The following is a 20,229-nucleotide window of genomic DNA, read 5'->3' as shown; positions in this document are numbered from 1 at the left end:
CCATGTTGGCCAGGCTGGTCTTGAACTCCAGACCTCATGATCCACCTGCCTTGGCCTCCCAAAGTGCTGGGATTACAGGTGTGAGCCACTGTGCCCAGCCAATGTCACCTTTTCCGTTGAGCTCAAGTCAACAGACTGGGAATCTTCCTCGCATCTGCAAAATCCCTTCACGGAACACGTGACCTACGGTATTGACCTAACCACCGGAGGGACACCTCATCGTATCTACAGGTGCAGCCCATCCTCAAGGGCAGGGGATTAGATAAGTCACGGGCACCAGGTGGGGCGGGGATCTTGGGTGCCGCCTTGGAATTCTGTCTACAACTGTGGTTGTCAAAGAGATGGTGGCCATTTCAACGGCAGGTGCCATTAGTGTGAAATACACACAGGCTGGGTATGGTGGCTCAGGCCTGTAATCCCAGCAATTTAGGAGGCTGAGGCAGGTGGATCACCTGAGGTCAGGAGTTCAAGACCAGCCTGACCAACATGGAGAAACCCCGTCTCTACTAAAAACACAAAAATTAGCTGGGCCTGGTGGCAGGTGCCTGTAATCCCAGCTACTCAGGAGGCTGAGGCAAGAGAACAGCTTGAATCCGGGAGGCGGAGGTTGCAGTGAGCCAAGATCACGCCATGGCACTCCGGCCTGGGCGACAGGGTGAGACTCCATCTCAAAAAAAAAAAAAAAAAAAGTCTAGATGGTTTTGTTTGCTTGTTTTCCCGCCTCCCTCCAACCCCATGCACACGAGTAAGAGGGGCTCCATCACGTTTACGGACACTCAGTGATCCCACACGCCCCTACATGAGGCGAAGCCAAGTCTGCGTGAGTGCGGGAGGCACAGAGCTTCTTCGCATGCATGTGCTGCCTGAGTCCATTTCCCGGTTTTGTTCTGTCCTTACGGAAGGTGTCGCCACTGGGGGAAACTGTGAAAGGTACATGTGATGTTTTTGTTGCTCTGTGTGTGATTTTTGCAACTTCTTCTCAATCTGTGATGATTTCAAAATAAACGCTTTTTTAAAAATTATTATTATTATTGTTAGAGGTGGGGGTCTCACTACGTTGCCCAGGCTGGAGTGCAGGGGCTATTCACAGGCGCGATCCCACTACTGATCAGCACGGGAGTTTTGACCTGCTCCGTTTCCGACTTGGGCCGGGTCACCCCTCCTTAGGCAACCAGGTGGTCCCCTGCTCCCGGGAGGTCACCATATTGATGCCGAACTTAGTGCAGACACCCGATCAGCATAGCGCACTACAGCCCAGAACTCCTGGGCTCAAGCGATCCTCCAGCCTCAGCCTCACGAATAGCTAGGACTACAGACACATGCCACCATGCCCCACCAAAATAAAGGTTTTCATTTTATTATTTATTTATTTATTTGAGATGGAGTCTCGCTCTGTCACTAGGGTGGAGTGCAGCGGCATGATCTTGGCTCACTGCAACCTCCATCTCCCGGGTTCAAGTGATTCTCCTGCCTCAGCCTCCTGAGTAGCTTGGGTTACAATCACCTGCCACCACACCCAGCTAATTTTTGTATTTTTAGTAGAGACGGGGTTTCACTATGTTGGCTAGTCTGGTCTTGAACTCCTGACCTCGTGATCCGTCCACCCTGGCCTCCCAAAGTGCTGGGATTGCAGGCGTGAGCCACCATGCCCGGCCTTTTTTTAAAAAAATTAAGTGGAAACACGTTTAGGTGTAACTTTGACGCAGCGCACCACCTACCCTCCTGAGGCCTCCTTTCTCCCAAGAACCCGAACCCTCTCTCCAAAGTCCTGGCAATACGCCAGATCAAGAGAGTGAAGGTCCTGCTTATTCAGTCCTGGGTGAGGCCAAACGCTGGCCCCTCTTCCGCTTTACTGCCAAGAAGGACTGGCACCAACCAGGTTCCTCCCGCAGTGGCCTGTTTTGCAGGGATGTCACCACCCTGCTGCTGCCCTCGCCCCCATTCTCGAGAGGAACAAGTCCCAAAAGAACAGACGAACTCTGCTTCCTAAAAAGACAAGATTTCTGCATGACAAAAACCCAACCTGATGGCCAGGCGCAGTGGCTCACGCCTGTAATCCCAGCACTTTGGGAGGCCCAGCCGGGTGGATCACTTGAAGTCAGGAGTTCGAGACCAGCCTGACCAACATGGTGAAACCCCATCTCTACTAAAAATATGAAAATTAGCCGGATGTGGTGGTGCAGGCCCCTGTAATCCCAGTCACTCTGGAGGCTGAAGCAGAAGAATTGCTTGAACCTGGGAGGCAGAGGTTGCGGTGAGCCAAGATCATGCCACAGCACTCCAGCCTGGGTGACAAGAGTGAAACTCCATTTCAAAAAACAAACAAACAAACCCCTAAAAAAACCCAACTTGCCATAAACAAAACTAAAACGCACACGCACGCGTGTGCACACGCGCACACACACACACACACACACATATACACACACACACACACACACACCAGACTGGGCATTGTAAAAACAGCTGGCAGAGACTTTCCACTCTACAAAGAAGTTTCTCCCACTCCGCACTGTGGACATCGGGGCTAGACATCTCTGGAGTGGGGCCGTCCGTTCCAGGCACTGCTGGGTGCTGAGCAGCGTCCCTGGCCTCCACCTACTCCTCGCGAGGAGCTGCTCCCAGTTACAATAAGCTGTGATCACCCCACTGCACGCCAGCCTGGGCAACACTGCGTGACTCTCACTCTAAAACAATAATGTTAACAAGAATATAAGAATCATAATTCAGGGCCGGGTGCAGTGGCTCATACCTGTAATCCCAGCACTTTCGGGGGCCGAGGCGGGCGAATCATGAGGTCAGAAGTTCAAAACCAGCCTGGCCAACATGGTGAAATGCCATCTCCACTAAAAATACAAAAATCAGCTGGGTGTGGTGGCGTGCGCCTGTAGTCCCAGCTACTAGGGAGGCTGAGACAGGAGAATTGCTTGAACCTGGGAGGCAGAGGTTGCAGTGAGCCGAGATGGCGCCACTGCACTCCAGCCTGGGCGACAGCGTGAGACTCCATCTCAAAAAAAAAAAAAAAGAAGAAGGAGAAGAAGAATTCAGAAACATGTCCAGCACAAACAATAAGAAAGCTGCGGCTCTAACATGAAGCCTTTCGAGGCTGTCGGAACGAGGCTCACGCAGCCTCGGCCGGCTCCGCTCTGGGACACCCACCTGGGCCTCTGCCTGTCCCACATCCACTCGGGAGCCCTCAGCCCCTTGAACCCTGCTTGTGAGACAGGGGGCCCCTCTGCCAGGCCCCTGACTTCCAAGCAGGGGCCTCCCCAGGCTGCTCCTCAGCCGTCTATGACACGCGTCCCCACGCAGCTCCGGGAGCGTCTGCGCACAGATCCGAGGGTGTCAGCCCGGCGGGGGCCTTAGTTCCCTAAAACAATGAAGCGGATGGAGGAAGACCAGCATCTAAGGGCCCACATCATCGCTGTCCTGGGCAACGGCCCCTGCTACAGAGCGTCATGGAGGGTCAAGGTCAAGCCGCAGATTGGCAGAGGCGTCCTCTCTGGCCTCCACTTGGTTCCGCCATGTCCCCTGCCCCCCCCGGCGTCTTATCATACGCGACCATCCCCGCCGTGGGTGCTTTGAGTCAAAGGCGGCCAAGGCTTGAATCTGCCGATGACCGAGCTGTTGTCTCATCTCTCGCTCTGTGGGAGTCTGACTGTTCAAGTGATTGCTTAGCAACAGGCACGCAAACACACACACACACACACACACACCAGGCAGTTTCGGGCTGCACACCGGGCCCGGGTGCCCAGATCCCCACGGCCCCTCCGACGGATTCCCGGCCTCGGCGATGGTGGACATGAGCCTCTCTGGGTACGGAGCCTCTCTGATCAGTAACGTCAGGGGGTCTCAGTAACAGATTTGAAACCGGAATTCATTGAGAGAACATGCGTGGGTGTGACAACGTGGGTCTGGGTACCGGGGCCTGAGCGGGGGCCGTAGCAATTGTGTGGAGAAGAGAACACGAGCCTGCTCTCAACTCTCTGGGGAGGCAGCTTCTGCACCCAGGCTTCTCCCGCTCGGCACTGAGAGCATTTGGGGTTGGGTCCTCCTTGGTTGTGGGGCTGCCCCGGGCGCTGCAGGGCGCTAAGTGGCACCCCTGACCTCTGCCCCACGACATCCACTAATTAAGGCAGCCACAACTGTCTCCTGGGTGCAGAATCACCCCAGGTTGAGACCCTTCCACCCCAGGATAGGCGATTCCACAGACCTCCAAGAGACTCTTCGTCCCATGATCCTCTGCCCTGCTGAGCTCTCAGGGGGCTGCACACGTTGAAATCCACACCCTGCGTGGGAGGGAGAGAGAAGGAGAGTCCCAGGAGCTCGGGCCCCCCCTGGTTTACGCCGTCTGCCCCGTCAGGAGTTTATCCTGGTGCCCAGTGTGAGCAGGAAGAAAACTAGATTTTTTTCCTCAACATAATGAGCCCAGAGTTTCTCCCGACAGCAGTATGCATATCTGAGGCCTGATCGTTCTCTGGGGTGGGGCCATTCTGGGCAATTTGGGGTGCTGAGCAGCACCCCTGGCCTCCACCCACTCCGTGCCAGGAGCACCCCCAAGTCATGAAAAACACAGGTGTCCCAGAAATTGCTCAGCGTCCCCGGGGGTGGGGGACAGGATCACCCCAGGTGACCCCTGCTGTAGAGGGTCAAGGTCACATCCAAGCCCCCCTGCCCCCGGGAAGACTGCCTTGTCCTGGGCTACTGACGCGGAGGCTGCAGGGTGCACGGAGAGGCTTCTGGGCCCTGGGGGCTGGGGCAGAGCCCCTGATTTCAGCAGAGCACCCCGTGATTACTTGTGGGCTGCACGAGCTTTCTGGAGAGAGCGGGGCAGCGGTGGGATGGGCGACCTTCCTCGATCAGAACGTTTTCAGGTTCTGGCTGTATATCTTGGCAGTTCTTCCAAGGGAACAACATGTCCGTGAAAAGAACCGATAATAATGTGAATTTCAACACGCCCGGGACACGCTGAAAGCTGGTGAGTGAGCAGGAGGAAAGCTACCCGCCCGACTGGCAGTGGGGACTGGAGGCTGCTCAGCACACAAGAGCCGCTCTTGAGATAAAAGGCTCCGGGAAAGCTCTCAGCAGCAAGGTGACCGAACACACTCCCCGGGAGAACAAGGAGCCATCAGAAAGACACATGTTGCACTCTGGAGGTCACGGAGTTCTTTTGTGCTCGGTGTGGCAAGAAACAAAAAGGCTGGAGAAATGCTCATCCTGGAACAGGAGCTCCCACTGGCATGTGGACGTGGGAGCTGGATGGTTCTCTGGGGTGGGGCCGTCCTGGGCGCTGCAGGGTGCTGAGCAGCCTCCCTGGCCTCCACCCGCTCCATGGCAGGGGCATCCCCTGAATTGTGTAACCACAAATGTCCCCAGACATTGCCCCAGACCAGTGAGGACGGAGGTGGAGATGGGTGCAGGTGGGCGCAGGTGGGTGCAGGTACCCTCTGAACGCATCTCCACCTACACCGCCTGCACCTCCAACCCCAACTCCCAGCTCCCCTGTCTCCTAAGGAGATAGAAAGTCTGAACATGAGAAACCCTGCCCTCATTTGAGAAGAAGAAGAAAAAAAATAGGCCGGTGTGGTGGCTCACGCCTGTAATCTCAGCACTCTGGGAGGCTGAGGCGGGTGGATCACCTGAGGTCAGCAGTTCGAGACCAGCCTCACCAATAGGGTGAAACCCCGTCTCTCCTAAAAATACAAAAATTAGCTGGGCATGGTGGTGCGTGCCTGTGATCCCAGCTACTCGGGAGGCTGAGGAAGGAGAATTGCTTGAACCCGGGAGGCGGAGGTTGCAGTAAGCTGAGATCGCGTCACTGCACTCCAGCTTGAGTGACAGAGTAAGACTCTGTCTCAATAATAATAACAATAATAGCTAGGCAGCGTGGCTCACGCCTGTAATCCCAGCACTTTGGGAGGCCGAGGCCGGTGGATCACCTGAGGTCAGGAGTTCGAGACCAGCCTGACCAACATGGAGAAACCTGTCTCTACTGATAATACAAAAATTACCTAGGCATGGTGGCACATGCCTGTAATCCCAGCTACTTGGGAGGCTGAGGCATGGGAATCGCTTGAACCCAGGAGGCGGAGGTTGCGGTGAGCTGAGATCGCGCCATCGCACTCCAGCCTGGGCAAGAAGAGCCAAACTCCGTCTCAAAAAAAAAAAAAAAAAAAAATCAAGTCTGTCCCCTGTTCACATCAGACACCATGATAAACCCCCAATGGGGTAGACAGTGTAAACCAGGGGGACCCCAGCTCATGGGACTCACCTCCTCTCTCCCTCCTCACTCAGGGTGTGGATTTCAATGTGTGCAGCCTCCTGGGACCTCAGAGGTCCATATGCCTATGCGACACAGAGTCTTTTGGTGGTCCCTGGAATCCCCTAACCCAGGGGGGTCTCAACTTGGGGTGTTTTTTTTGGGGGGGAGAGAGAGAGTCACTATGCCACCCAGGCCATAGTGCAATGGCACGATCTCAGCTCACTGCAACCTCCACCTCCCGGGTTCAAGTGATTCTCCTGCCTCAGTGTCCCAAGTAGCTGGGATTACAGGTGCCCGCCACCACACCTGGCTAATTTTGGTATTTTTAGTAGAGATGGGGTTTCTCCATGTTGTCCAAGCTGGTCTCGAACTCCTGACCTTAAGTGATCCACCCACCTCAGTCTCCCAAAGTGAGCCACTACACCCAGCCAACTTGGGGTGATTCTGTTCCCTAAGGGACACTGAGCGATATTTGGGGATATTTGTGATTGTCACAACTGGGGAAATGGGCAGAGGCCAGGGACGCTGCTCAGACCCTGCAGTGCCCAGAATGGCCCCAACCCAGAGAACCATGTGGCCTCGATGTCGCAGGGTGGGGTGGGGAGGGAGGTACCCCTGTGTTATTTGGGAAAATAATGGAGTCTGCTCCCTGCTCACAGCGGACACCAGAATAAACTCCCAGTGGGGCAGACAGCATAAACCAGGGGGACCCCAGCTTCTGGGATTCGCTGCCTCTGTCCCTCTGGCTCAGTGGGTGGATGGGACTCTCCTCTGGCCAAAGTGAGCAAGCTCTCACTTGCGGCCACCAAGGAAAGGGGCGCCCAAGTCTTTTTTTTTTTTTTTTTTTTTTTTTGAGACGGAGTTTCGCTCTTGTTACCCAGGCTGGAGTGCAATGGCGCGATCTCGGCTCGCCGCAACCTCCGCCTCCTGGGCTCAGGCAATTCTCCTGCCTCAGCCTCCTGAGTAGCTGGGATTACAGGCACGTGCCACCATGCCCAGCTAATTTTTTGCACTTTTAGTAGAGACGGGGTTTCACCATGTTGACCAGGATGGTCTCGATCTCTCGACCTCGTGATCCACCCGCCTCGGCCTCCCAAAGTGCTGGGATTACAGGCTTGAGCCACCGTGCTCGGCGCGCCCAAGTCTTTAACTCACAGGCGGGGATCCGGGCCCTCTTCCCGCCAGGACAACGACCCCTTCCAGAGCTGGGGAGCGGCCACCCCATGTCCCAGCCAGCCCTCACCCCGAGGGGTGGGACATCTGGGAGGGGTGATGACAGGCACCCCAGGGCCTGATGGTGAGGACAAAGCAGGGTCTGATTCCTGTGGCAGGGTGACCTGTACTCCCCCAGGGCCACCCCCCAACCCCCGTAGGCCTTCCATTCTCCGGTCCAAGCTCTGTTCTGGCGACACCTCTATGGCTGGGGGCTGGGGTGCGTTCTGGGGGGGCAGTTCCCTGACTGGAGGCCACTCCTGGGGAGCAGAGCCAGTGCCTCCTGCCACAGACAGTGCCCAGGGACCGCCTCCGGTTGTGGGCAGAGAGGCTCTGGGTGTTCGCACAGGGGCCCCCAGGGCAAAGCCAACCACCTGGGTTTGCCTGGGGGACGGGGCTGTTGGTGTGAAACCAGGAAGGCATCAAGCACACTGTGGTAGGGGCAGCAGCAGACTCAGAGAGGGCTCGGGATTGACTGAAGACATCCGGATGCAGTCAGTATGCACCCCTGCACCTCCGCCCGCACTGCACCCCTGCATCTCCGCCCGCACTGCACCCCTGCACCTCCGCCCGCACTGCACCCCTGCACCTCCGCCCCCACTGCACCCCTGCACCTCCGCCCCCACTGCACCCCTGCACCTCTGCCCCCACTGCACCCCTGCACCTCTGCCCCCACTGCACCCCTGCACCTCTGCCCCCCACTGCACCCCTGCACCTCCGTCCCCACTGCACCCCTGCACCTCTGCCCCCCACTGCACCCCTGCACCTCCGTCCCCACTGTCCCCCTGTACCTCCACCCCCACTGTACCCCTGCACCTCCGTCCCCAGTGAACCCCTGCACCTCCATCCCCACTGCACCCCTGCACCTCCGCCCTCACTGCACCCCCGCCCCCACTGCACCCCTGCACCTCTGCCCCCCACTGCACCCCTGCACCTCCGTCCCCAGTGAACCCCTGCACCTCCTCTCCCACTGCTCCCCTGCACCTCCGCCCCCACTGCACCCCTGCATCTCCGCCCCCCACTGCTCCCCTGCACCTCCGCCCCCACTGCACCCCTGCACCTCTGCCCCCCACTGCTCCCCTGCACCTCCGTCCCCACTGCTCCCCTGCACCTCCGCTCCCACTGTCCCCCTGCACCTCCACGCCGCACTGCTCCCACTGCACCCATCTGCACCAACCTCAACCCACCTGAACCCACCTGCACCCAACCGCACCTCTGTCCTTACCTGCACCTCCATCCCCACCCGTCCCCACCTGCACTCACCTGCATCCCCACCCAGCCCAAGGAGACTCCGTGTGCCTCCTCTGCCCCCTGGTGGCCGCCAGCGGTAACAACAGCCCTCTGCAAACCGAGCATCTGAAGCCCCAGGAACAGGCTCCCCCCGCTCCCCACATCCGTCTTTGCTGCTCTGGCTGTTGGTGTTTTGCCCTGGGGGACCACGGTGCTGGTTCTGTCACCAAGACAGGTGCCCACACCTTGATTTTAGCCCAGTGAGGCCTGTGTTAAACTTCCTTCTTTTTTTTTTTTTTTTTTTTTTCCAGAGGGAGTCTCCGACCCAGGCCCTGGGGGCTTAGAGGGCAGCGCCACCCGCCTACAGGCTGCCTGCCAGACAGCTGTTCGCACAGACCGTCATGGGATCCTTGTTGCCGGGACAGGTCATGGAGAACGATGACCCCATCACGGGCAGTCTTTCCAAAGGCGTCCACAGGAGACCAGAAATCACATTTCCTGCTGAGGACGGCCTATCCTAGCCTGCAAACACTGGTAGCTCCGCAGCGGCTAGCGTTTCCCTGTTGAAATGAATGGGGTCATGCGTTTCTGTTTTTTTTAGAGACAGGGTCTAGCTCTGCTGCCCAGGTTGGAGAAGCGATTCTCCTGCCTCAGCCTCTTAAGTAGCTGGGATTTCAGGTGTGCACCACCACGCCTGGCCAATTTTTGTATTTTTTGTAGAGATGGGGTTTCATCATGGATCCCGGACTGGTCTGGAACTCTTGGGCTCGAGCGATCCGCCCACTTCAGCCTCCCAAGTAGTAGGGACTGCAGGTGCGTGCCAACGTAGCTGGCTAATTTTCTGTAGAGAAGGGGGTATCGCTCTGTTGCCCAGGCTGATCTCAAACTCCTGGGCTCAAGTAATCCTCCTGCCTTGGCCTCCCAAAGTGCTGGGATTACAGGTGTGAGCGATGGCGCCTGCCCAGAGCTGAATGTTTGAAGAAGCCCAACACCAAACTTGTTGCGGCCCCAACAAGTGCTGGGAATACAACATCTGAGCCCTCTCCGGGCTCCGCACACCTTCCCACCCTGCACTGCCCGCGCCGGAATGCAACGTCTGAGCCCTCTCTGGGCTGTGCACACCTTCCCATCCTGCACCGCCTGCAACGGGAACGCATCTGAGCCCTCTCCGGGCTCCGCACACCTTCCCACCCTGCACCGCCAATGCAACGTCTGAGCCCTGTCCGGGCTCCGCACACCTTCCCACCCTGCACCACCCTGTGCCTCCTTTTTCGGGCTGAGCTTTTGTTTGTGTCACAACCTCACTGGGGTGTGAGTTACACACCCTGAGATGTACACAGGTCACGCTCCTCTTCAAGTGTACATGGTTCTAAGAGTTGCCATTCATTTCTACAGCTGTGCAACCATCAGCATAATCCCAGAGGGACACTGTCATCCGCCCCCACTGCTGCCCTGATCCCACTCCTCGGCCTCCAGGCAACCTCTGATCTCTCACCTTTTCTAGAATTTTCCTGTAAGTGGAATTGTACAACAGGAAATCTTTTATATTTCTATCTTTGGCTTCATAAAGAAAGAAATATTATGTATATGGGGGAAGTAATTAAGTTCCTCTTTAAAGTTTCCTTTCTTGTTGAAGAATAAATCAGAAGTGTGCCAATAACTTTGATAAGCCCTGTCCTACGTAGCTGTTAGACACGCCACGCTTACAGGCAAGGAGTACACTCTATGTCCCTGTACTTGAACCAGGGTATCTGTGCTGGACGTGCTCACAGGCATGTCCCAGCTCTCCATGGCTTTTACCTGTTTAAAAAAGTTTTAAGTTGTCAGCCAATCTGGTTTTAGTTTAGATTGTGAGGTCTGGCTCCAGTCAACGGAGATCACACACAGCAGTGAGGACAACCCCAAATGTGTAAGGGAGAAATCTGTCTGCTTTTTCTTTGTGCATTGGATTCTCGTGGCAACATGGCTAATGAGGGTCCCCTTCCTGCAGTCCAGGAAGTAAACATTGCATTGCTGAAAGATCCTTTGTGGCACTGAGCATCTGTTTCCAACTGTATATATATATTTGAAATGTATATATGTATCAGAAGTCACTATACATATACACACATATACATATTTGTATCTACACTGATTTTATTATTTCTGAGATGGAGCCTCAGTCTATCACCCAGGCTGGAGTGCAGTGGCATGATTTCAGCTCACTGCAACCTCCACCTTCCAAGTTCAAGCCATTCTCCCCATTCAGTCCCCCGAGTAGCTGGGATTACAGGTGCCCTCCACAACGCCTGGCTCCTTTCTGTATTTTTAGTAGAGATGGAGTTTCACCGTGTTGACCAGGCTGGTCTCGAACTCTTGACCTCAAGTGATCCGCCTGCTGTGGCTTCCCAAAGTGCCTGGATAACAAGTGTGAGCCACTGCGCCCAGCCTACACTTTACATCTATATCAAACAGCTCTCTCTCTACATACATGCATCATGTTACTGAAATCTAATTCCTATGACATACAGTGCGCCATTTAAAATGCACAATTCTTTCTCGGTATTCTCTGTGGGACCAAAAAGAAGAAACGCATCATCAAATAAAAACAAAATGTGTAATTCAGTGGCATTCACAGAGTCCTGTGACCATCTCATTATCTAATTCCAGAACCTTCTAATACACCAAGAAGAAACTCATCGACCATCACTTCCCATACCCCTCCCAGTCCCGGCACCCACGCCTCCCCTCCCTGACTCTGCGGACGGGCCTGTCCTGAACGTTTCATAGAAACGGGATCACACACCGTGTGGCCTTTTGTGTCTGGTGCCTCTTACTGAGCGTGACGTCCTCCAGCTGCCGTGGATACACCGTGGCCTGAGTCAAAGCCTCACTCCTTTTCATGGCTGAGTAATACTCCACAGCATGGAGGGATGACATTCTGTCCGTCCGTTCGTCCACTCGTAGACATCTGGATTCTCTGCCTTGTTTCTACATTTGAACATCTTTATTTCGAGTACCTCTAATTTTTGAATGGCCTCTCATGACCAACTATGGATGAGAGCAAATAGGTTTCTACTGGGCTTGGCTGAAATACGCATTTTCTAGGCAGACGTTACGTGCCATAAAATTCAAGGGAAGTATACTGCTCAAAGATACTTCAGGGCCAGGGCCAGGGGCCGAGGCTCACCCCTGTAATCCCGGCACTTTGGGAGGCCGAGGTGCCTGGGCAGGAAAACAAACCCTCACTCTTTTCTCTCTTTCTCTCTCTCTCCTTCCTTCCTTCCTTCCTTCCTCTCTTTTTCTCCCTCCCTCCCTCCCTCCATTCCTTTCGAGACGGAGTCTTGCTCTGTCACCAGGCTGGAGTGCAGTGGCACAATCTCAGCTCACTGCAACCTCCTCCTCCCAAGCTCAAGTGATCCTCTTGCCTCAGCCTCCTGAGTAGCTGAGATTACAGGTGCCCATCACCACGCCCAGCTAATTTTTATATTTTTTAGTAGAGACAGAGTTTCACCATGTTGGCCAGGCTGGTCTTAAACTCCTGACCTTAGGTGATCCACCCTCCTCGGCCTCCCAAAGTGCTGGGATGACAGACGTGAGCCACCGCACCCAGCCAAGACCCTAACTCTTAAAAATAAAACATTTTTAAAGAGATTTTTTAGTAAGTTCACCAGGTTTGCAGACACCCCCACCCGACCATTGGGTCCGTTTCCATGTCCCCGGCCAGGTTTCCAGCCTCCGGCCACTGCGAGGCCCTTTCTGTCCCTGTGCCTTTGCCTTTTCTGGAAATTTCTGCCTTCTTTTTGACTTATTTTTAAATGATTTCGTCTTCCTACATTTTAAAAGCCACTCACGATTCTTTAGGGAGAAAAACGAGGTATAAACCTAGAGAGGAGACCCAAAGGGCCAGTGACGGGTCACCCTCCAGGTGCGCAGGAGACAGGGGCGAAGGCTGAAGCACCTTCCTGAACACTCCCTATCACGGCGCCAGGACACAGGGAAGGCAGGCAGCACCCCTGTGGGCTTCCCACGCTGACCCCGTCCGGGACTCTCCCACCAGTAGGAGCTGCAGGCGCCACGTCCCCTGCCTCATGGATGGGAAACTCCCAGGAGCCAGCGGCTGCTCCCCGAACGCGCTCCCCATCACCCACACTTGGTGGATACAAAAAGCCCACAGACCCAAAGCCACAGGTCAAGGCCAAGATGCCCCCGACGGCAACCCCACATCTTACATCCAAGGTTCAAAACAGCCAAAGGAGCCTCAAACCAGAACAAAGAAATGCATCACAGCACCAACCTGTATGGAAGGTCCCGCCGTCCGCAGCACCGAGATTCTGGAACCGAGCTCCGCTCCCTGGAAAAGAAACAGAGCATTAAGTCGCTTGGCCGGAGGTGTCATGGCAGCGGCGATGGGGTCAGCACTGGAGAATGGCCTGGCGCTCATGATTGGACAAGGACAGAAATCACACTGGCAACCGGACTGTGATGGCTCACGCCTGTGATCCCAGCATTTTGGGAGGCTGAGGAGGGTAGATCACCTGAGGTCAGGAGTTTGAGACCAGCCTGGCCAACATGGTGAAACTCCACCTCTACTAAAAATGCAAAAATTAGCTGAGCATGTTGGCAGGTGCCTGTAATCCCAGCTACTCTGGAGGCTGAGGCAGGAGAATCATTTGAACCCGGGAGGTGGAGGTTGCAGGGAGCTGAGATTGTGCCACTGCCCTCCAGCCTGGGTGACAGAATGAGACTCCATCTCAAAAAAATAAAAAAATTAAAAAGCCATGTGGGGTCCAGGATGTCTACGGAAGAAAAAGGACATTAGGTGAAAAAATAAGGCCGGGTGCAGTGGCTCAAGCCTGTAATCCCAGCACTTTGGGAGGCCGAGGCGGGTGGATCACAAGGTCGAGAGATCGAGACCATCCTGGTCAACATGGTGAAACCCCGTCTCTAATAAAAATACAAAAAACTAGCTGGGCATGGTGGCGTGTGCCTGTAATCCCAGCTACTCAGGAGGCTGAGGCAGGAGAATTGCTTGAACCCAGGAGGCAGAGGTTGCGGTGAGCCGAGATCGCGCCATTGCACTCCAGCCTGGGTAACAAGAGCAAAACTCCGTCTCAAAAAAAAAAAAAAAAAAGAAAAAAAAGAAAAAATAGTGAAACTGTGATAAAGAGTGAAATCTAGCAGAAAAGTACCCGCATGGGCTTCTTGTTAGTTACAAGTGCATGGTCCAGCCTGGGCAACATCACAAGACCCCAACTCTACAAAAACAATGTAAAAAATAGCTGGGTGTGGTGGTACACACCTGTAGTCACAGCTACTTGGGAGGCTGGGGCAGGAGGATGGCTTAAGCCCCGGAGGTTGAGGCTGCAGTGATCTGTGATTGTGCCACTGTACTCCAGCCTGGGCAACAGAGCAGGACACTGTCTCAAAAACCAACCAACCCTGGCCGGCCGCAGTGGCTCACACAAGTAATCCCAGCACTATGGGAGGCCGAGGCAGGTGGGTCACCTGAGGTCGGGAGTTTGAGACCAGCCGGACCAACATGGAGAAACCCCGTCTCTCTCTGCAAACCTACAAAATCAGCCGGGCGTGGTGGCATGCGCCTGTAATCCCAGCTCCTTGGGAGGCTAAGGCAGGAGAATCGCTTGAACCCGGGAGGCGGAGGTTGCAGTGAGCCGAGACTGCGCCATTGCACCACAGCCTGAGCAACAAGAGTGAAATTCTGTCTCAAAGACAAAAAACAAAACAAAAAATCAAAATGAAACCAACCCAAATGATTTCCTAAGATGCTAACATAAGGGGGAACTGGTGAGAGGCAGAGACAGAAAACCTCTGGATTTCTCTGTGACGCTTCTGAAAATCTAAAATTATTCCAAAGGTAAATGTCCATTCAAAAAAAAAAAAAAAAAGTTTTAAAATGCTAGTTTCTGTTCTATGTGCTCAGGGTAATTTACCATCGATAAAAGGTGGGGGTGAGAGCTGCAATCCCTGCTGTGGCCTGCAGGTGGTGCCACTGCCACAGGAATGCCCTGGCACCTTTGGGTTCTGGGAGCAGCTGGCATCTTGCAGGATCTGCTACACCTGGGCCTGTCACTCAGGACAGCCGCTGCTCAGGGCAGCAGCGGTGAGTGATGAAAGGGCTGGAGCAGCATGCCCACGGGGCCATAGGACGCCCAGACGCCTCTCCTCCGGCTTGCAAGGCATCTATGCACATAATCTTTCAACTTTGAATCATGTTTTTCTGTTTGTTTCTTTTTGGGACAGGGTCTTACTCTCTCCCAGGCTGGAGTGCAGTGGTGCAATCACAGCTCACTGCAGCCTCGACCTCCTGGGCTCAAGCGATCTTTCTCAGCCTCCTGAGGAGCTGGGGCTACAGGCAAGTGTCACTGCTGTAGTTTTTACGGACTGGGAAGGGGAAGGAATATGTTTAGTTTGTGGGCTAATGTTTAATTTCTCTCTTTCTTTCTTTGTTTTTTACAGAGACAGGGTCTTGCTATGCCCAGGCTGGTCTTGAACTCCTGGATTCAAGTAATCTTCCCGTCTACCTTGTCCTCTAGAAGGGCTGGGATGACAGATGCAGCTGTTGCACCCGGACGAGCTTAAATTATTTAATGAATCTGAAGCAGTCCTGTGACCCCTCAACCCACAACCCTGCCAGCGACACTGCACACAACTAGGGCACATCTTATCAAAACCACGGAACTAAGAGAGGCGGATCCTTCAGGCCAGATGCTCACCCCTAGGAATCATTGTTTTTAAATAGCCTTGTTGAGAAATAACGCCCATACCATACAACTCGCCCACTTACAAAAGTTTATAATTCAGTGTTTTCAGTACATTTGCAAAACTGGGTAACCATCACCTCTATGTAGTTCCAGAACATTCTCATCACCCTACAAAGAAGCCTCCTTCCATCAGCCCCAGACCCCCGGCCCCAGCACCCACACATCCCCTTCCTGTCTCTGTGGCTGGGCCTGTCCTGGACATTTTCAGAAACGGGATCGCACACCGTGTGGCCTTTTGTGTTTGGCGTCTCTCCCTGAGCATGATGTCCTCAAGGTTCATCTCGGCTGGGACCTGGGTCAGAGCCTCGCTATTTCCACGGCTGAGTCTTACTCCTCAGTATGGAAGGACGTGTGTTTTGTTTTGTTTTCAGAGACAGAGTTTCACTATTGTCGCCCAGGCTGGAGTGCAATAGCACAATCTCGGCTCACCGCAACCTTCACCTCCCGGTTCAAGCAATTCTCCTGCCTCAGCCTCCAGAGTGGCTGAGATTACAGGCGCCCACCACCACACTCGGCTAACTTTTTCATATTTTTAGTAGAGACAGGGTTTCACCATGTTGGTCAGGCTGGTCTCGAACTCCCCACCTCAGGTGATTCACCTGCCTCAGCCTCCCAAAGAGTTTGAATTACGGGTGAGTGTGAGCCATCCAGTCTAGGATCGTTTTTTTTTTTTTTTTTTTAAAGATGGGGTTTCACCGTGATGGCCAGGCTGGTCTTGAACTCCTGACCTCAGGTGATCCACCCACCTTGGTCTCCCAAAGAGCTAGGATTACAGGCGTGAGCCACCACGCCCGGCCGATGTTTTTTAAATCCATTCACTCAAGGATGGGCAATCGGCTTGTTCCTACTTTTTGGCAACTGCAAATTTGCTGCTGTGAATATCTGTGTCATAGCAATCTTTTTGTTTTGTTTTGTTTGAGATAGAGTCTCGTTCTATTCCCCAGGCTGGAGTGCAGCGGTGTGATCTCAGCTCACAGTAACCTCCGCCTCCCGAGTTCAAGCGATCCTCCTGCCTCAGCCTCCCAAGTAGCTGGGACTACAGGCACCCACCACCAAGCCTGGCTAATTTTTTTTGTATTTTTAGTAGAGGTGAGATTTCACCATGTTGGCTAGGCTGGTCTCGAACTCCGGACCTCAGGTGATTCACCCGCCTCGGCCTCCCAAAGCGCTGGGATTACCTGCGTGAGCCACCGTGCCCAGCCCTAGAAATCATGTTTTGTTGTTTGTCTGTTTGTTTATTTGTTTGTTTTTGAGATGGAGTCTCACTCTGTCACCCAGGCTGGAGTGCAGTGGTGTGATCTCGGCTCACGGTAACCTGTGTCTCCTGGATTCAAGCAATTCTCCCCTCAGCCTCCTGAGTAGCTGGGATTACAGGTGCCCGCCACCATGCCCAGCTAATTTTTGCATTTTTAGTAGAGACAGGGTTTTGCCACATTGGCCAGGCTGGTCTCGAACTCCTGACCTCATGACCCGGCCCCCTTGGCCTCGCAAAGTGCTGGGATTACAACACAGCCCTAGGACTCATGTTTAAGATGGTTTCTCACTCTCTGCCTTCACTGCAAACGTCCCCGTTCCCAGCCCTTCAACCCCAGCCCACAGGTGTTCTCAAGACCTTGGACCCGGCAGTGAGGTGACAGCTGCGGACCCCCTGGTCTGCACTCGACCCGGAGCGGCTGGGTTCAGAGGGGAGCACAGCGTGGGTGAAGCCGCACCCCAGCCGCCGTGTCCTCGGGCCGCGAGCTGTGCCAGCTGGCGCCAGGCTGTCCCCCAGAGACCTTCAGAGGCTCAATCACCCCGACAGAAACACTGGGCTTTGTGTTCCCCAAGTGGACAAATCACAAGCGACCCAGGCAGCCTGTGGTGGAGCCAAGGAGGACAGAGACCTCTCCTCGGGGGTCAGGGCCCCTCAGAAACTGCTGAGCCACGGGCAACACCAATCCCAACCGTGGGGACCTCCTGCTCGTGAATGAGTATGGATTTCAAGGCGTCCAGAGCCTGGCTTTCGACCCAGCTCAGGGCCGGGGCGCCTGTGTGCGGCTGGCCCTGCCATCAGTAGCAGGCGAGTCTCAGACACGGGCAAGAGACACTCCAGGTGGCAGGTGCCAGGGCCAGCAGGGAGAGACCAGTCCCCCCGGACATGGACCGGGGTGGCGGTCAGGGGGCCGTGGAGGAAGGGCTGCCCCTGACTCTCAGCCCTCCTCACCATATCCTGGAGGCGCTTCTCCAGCTCTCCAACCCCGCTGATTCGACAGCTTCAATTTCTTCCCTCCCTCCCTCCCTCCTTCCTCCCTCCTTCCCTTTCTCTTCTCTTTTTCAATTTCTTTCCTCCCTCCCTCCCTCCCTCTCTCTTTCCTTCCTTCTCTCTCTCTCGCTCTTTCTTTCTTTTTTTAAAGATGGAGTTTCACCACGATGGCCAGGCTGTTCTTGAACTCCTGACCTCAGGGGATCCACCCGCCTCGGCCTCCCAAAGCGCTGGGATTACAGGCGTGCGCCACGGCGCCCGGCCTTTTTCTTTCTTTCTTTTACTCTCTCCTTTTTTCTTTCCTTTTCCCTTCTCTTTATTTCTTCTCTCTCTGTCTGTCTCTCTTCCTCTCTCCTTTCTCTTTCTTTTTTTCTGAGACAGAGTCTCACTCTGTCACCCAGGCTGCAGTGCAGGGGCACAATCTCGGCTCACTGCAGTCTCCGCCTCCCGAGTTCAAACGATCCTCCTGCCTCAGCCTCTCGAGTAGCTGGGATTACAGGCACCCACCGCCATGCCCAGCTAACTTTTGTATTTTTTGTAGAGATGGTGTTATGCCATGTTGCCCGGGCTGGTCCCAAATTCCTGGGCTCAAGCAATCCACCCACCTCGGCCTCCCAAAGTGCTGGGACGACAGGCATAAGCCACCGTGCCTGACCAATTTCTTTTTCAAAAAAAATTAAAATATTCACATACCATAAAATTCTCCCTTGTAGAACCTGGAGAACATAACGCCAAAGTGAAATAAGCCAGACACTGAGAGCGAAAAATACTGCCTAATGCCACCTACTGTGGAGTCCAAACACAAAACAGGCAGAGAACCCCAAATACGGCCGGGCGCGGTGGCTCACGCCTGTAATCCCAGCACATTGAGAGGCCGAAGCACGCAGATCACCTGAGGTGGGGGGTTCAAGACCATCCTGGCCAACACGGTAAAACCCCGTCTCTACTAAAAATACAAAAATCAGCCAGGCGAGGTGGTGGGCCCCTGTAGTCCCAGCTACTCGGGAGGCTGAGGCAGGAGAATCCCTTGAACACGGGAGGCGGAGGTTGAGGTGAGCCGAGATGGCGCCACTGTGCTCCAGCCTGGGTGACAAGAGTGAAACTCTGTCTCAAAAAGAAGAAAAAAAGAAAGAAAGAAATCCACACCCTGAGTGGGGTGGAAGGAGGAGGCAAATGCCAGGAGCCGGGGGTCCCCCTGGTTTGTGCCGTCAGCCCCGTGGGGAGTTTATCCTAGTGTCTGGAGTCAGCAGGGATCCAGGTCAATTTCTTTTCCGAATATTGAATGCAGGGTCTCTCCCACTCGACGCTGTGGACACTGGGGCTGGACCGTTCTCTGGGGTGGGGCCGTCCTGGCACTGCAGGCTGCTGGGCAGCGTCCGTGCCCCCACGCACCCCACGCGGGGCCACTCCCCCTTCTAGAACTGGTCTGTCCCTTGAATTTCTGCCTCTGACCTGCTCTCCACCTCACCCTTTCAGGATCTTTGGAGGGCACCAATGAGGCCCAGGGCCCGTGTCCCCTACTCACTCAGCCCTGCGACCACAGGTGACTCACAGTCTCCTTGGCACCACCTGGGCGCTGTCCCTGGCCCCGCCCACGGCTGACCTCAGCAGGCATCGCCAACAGAGGCCAGGGACAGCTCTCGCCTGTCTCTGCCTCGGGGAGCCCGGGCTCCAGGACACAGACGCTCTCCTGTTTCCAAACCTTCCATTCAGAACCTCACTGCGGCGGGGAGCGGCTGCGTCTTTCTGCAGGCACGAGGGGGTGAGTTTGAGTGAGGCAGTCTCCATGGAGAGGAAGGTCTTTATTTAGGAAGCCAGGTGGGGGTGGGGCCCGCTGGGGAGGAGAGCGGGAGAGGAAAGAGGAGCCTCTGCAGATTTCAAACCTGTCATTTCTTTTGGGACACACACCCTCCCCTCCCGTCTCAAGACAAGCGCTGTCCCCACTGTCCCCAGGTTTCCAGGGCGGCCTCCTAGACATGATCCAAGGCAGCAGGGGTCTGCCTCAACCCTTCAGGCACTGTGGCCATTAGGACTGGGTCACTCTCTGGGGCGGGGCCACCCCGGGCACTGCAGGATGTGCTACGCAGTGTCCCTGCTCTGTACCCACTCCATGCCAGGACCCACCCCACAGTCAAGACAGTCACAGATGTCCCCCGACAATGCCTGATGTCCCCTGGGGAACAGAATCATCCCCAGCAGGACCTCCTCAGTTAGGGGGTTCCATGGACCCCCCAAGAGGCTGCGTCTCATGATCCTCTGCTCTGCCGCTGTCTCAGGAGGCTGCACACATTGAAATCCACACCCTGAGCCGGGCACAGTGGTGCACGCCTGTAGTCCCAGCTACTCGGAAGGCTGAGGCAAAAGAATCGCTTGAACCCGGGAGGCAGAAGTTACAGTGAGCCGAGATCGTGCCACTGCACTCCAGCCTGGGCAACAGAGGGAGACTCCATCTCGAAAAAAAAAAAAAAAAATGAATGCAGGGTCTCCGCTTCTGCACTGCGGACACCGGGGCTGGACCA

General features: G+C 55.0%; 1 protein-coding gene across 1 annotated transcript in view; it reads right to left on the bottom strand.

The window, feature by feature from the left end:
• GNG7 (G protein subunit gamma 7) overlaps positions 1 to 20,229 on the bottom strand; it is a 183,687-nt gene that overhangs the window by 121,554 nt on the left and 41,904 nt on the right. Inside the window, exon 2 of the mRNA XM_039466196.2 lies at positions 12,981 to 13,037. The gene's annotated coding sequence lies outside the window, so the exon portion shown is untranslated. The remainder of the gene's footprint in view (positions 1 to 12,980; positions 13,038 to 20,229) is intronic.

Source organism: Saimiri boliviensis, chromosome 14 (assembly GCF_048565385.1).
Source record: "Saimiri boliviensis isolate mSaiBol1 chromosome 14, mSaiBol1.pri, whole genome shotgun sequence".
In the NCBI taxonomy this organism is placed as follows: Eukaryota; Metazoa; Chordata; class Mammalia; order Primates; family Cebidae; genus Saimiri; species Saimiri boliviensis.
This window is presented reverse-complemented; position numbering and strand designations above follow the sequence as displayed.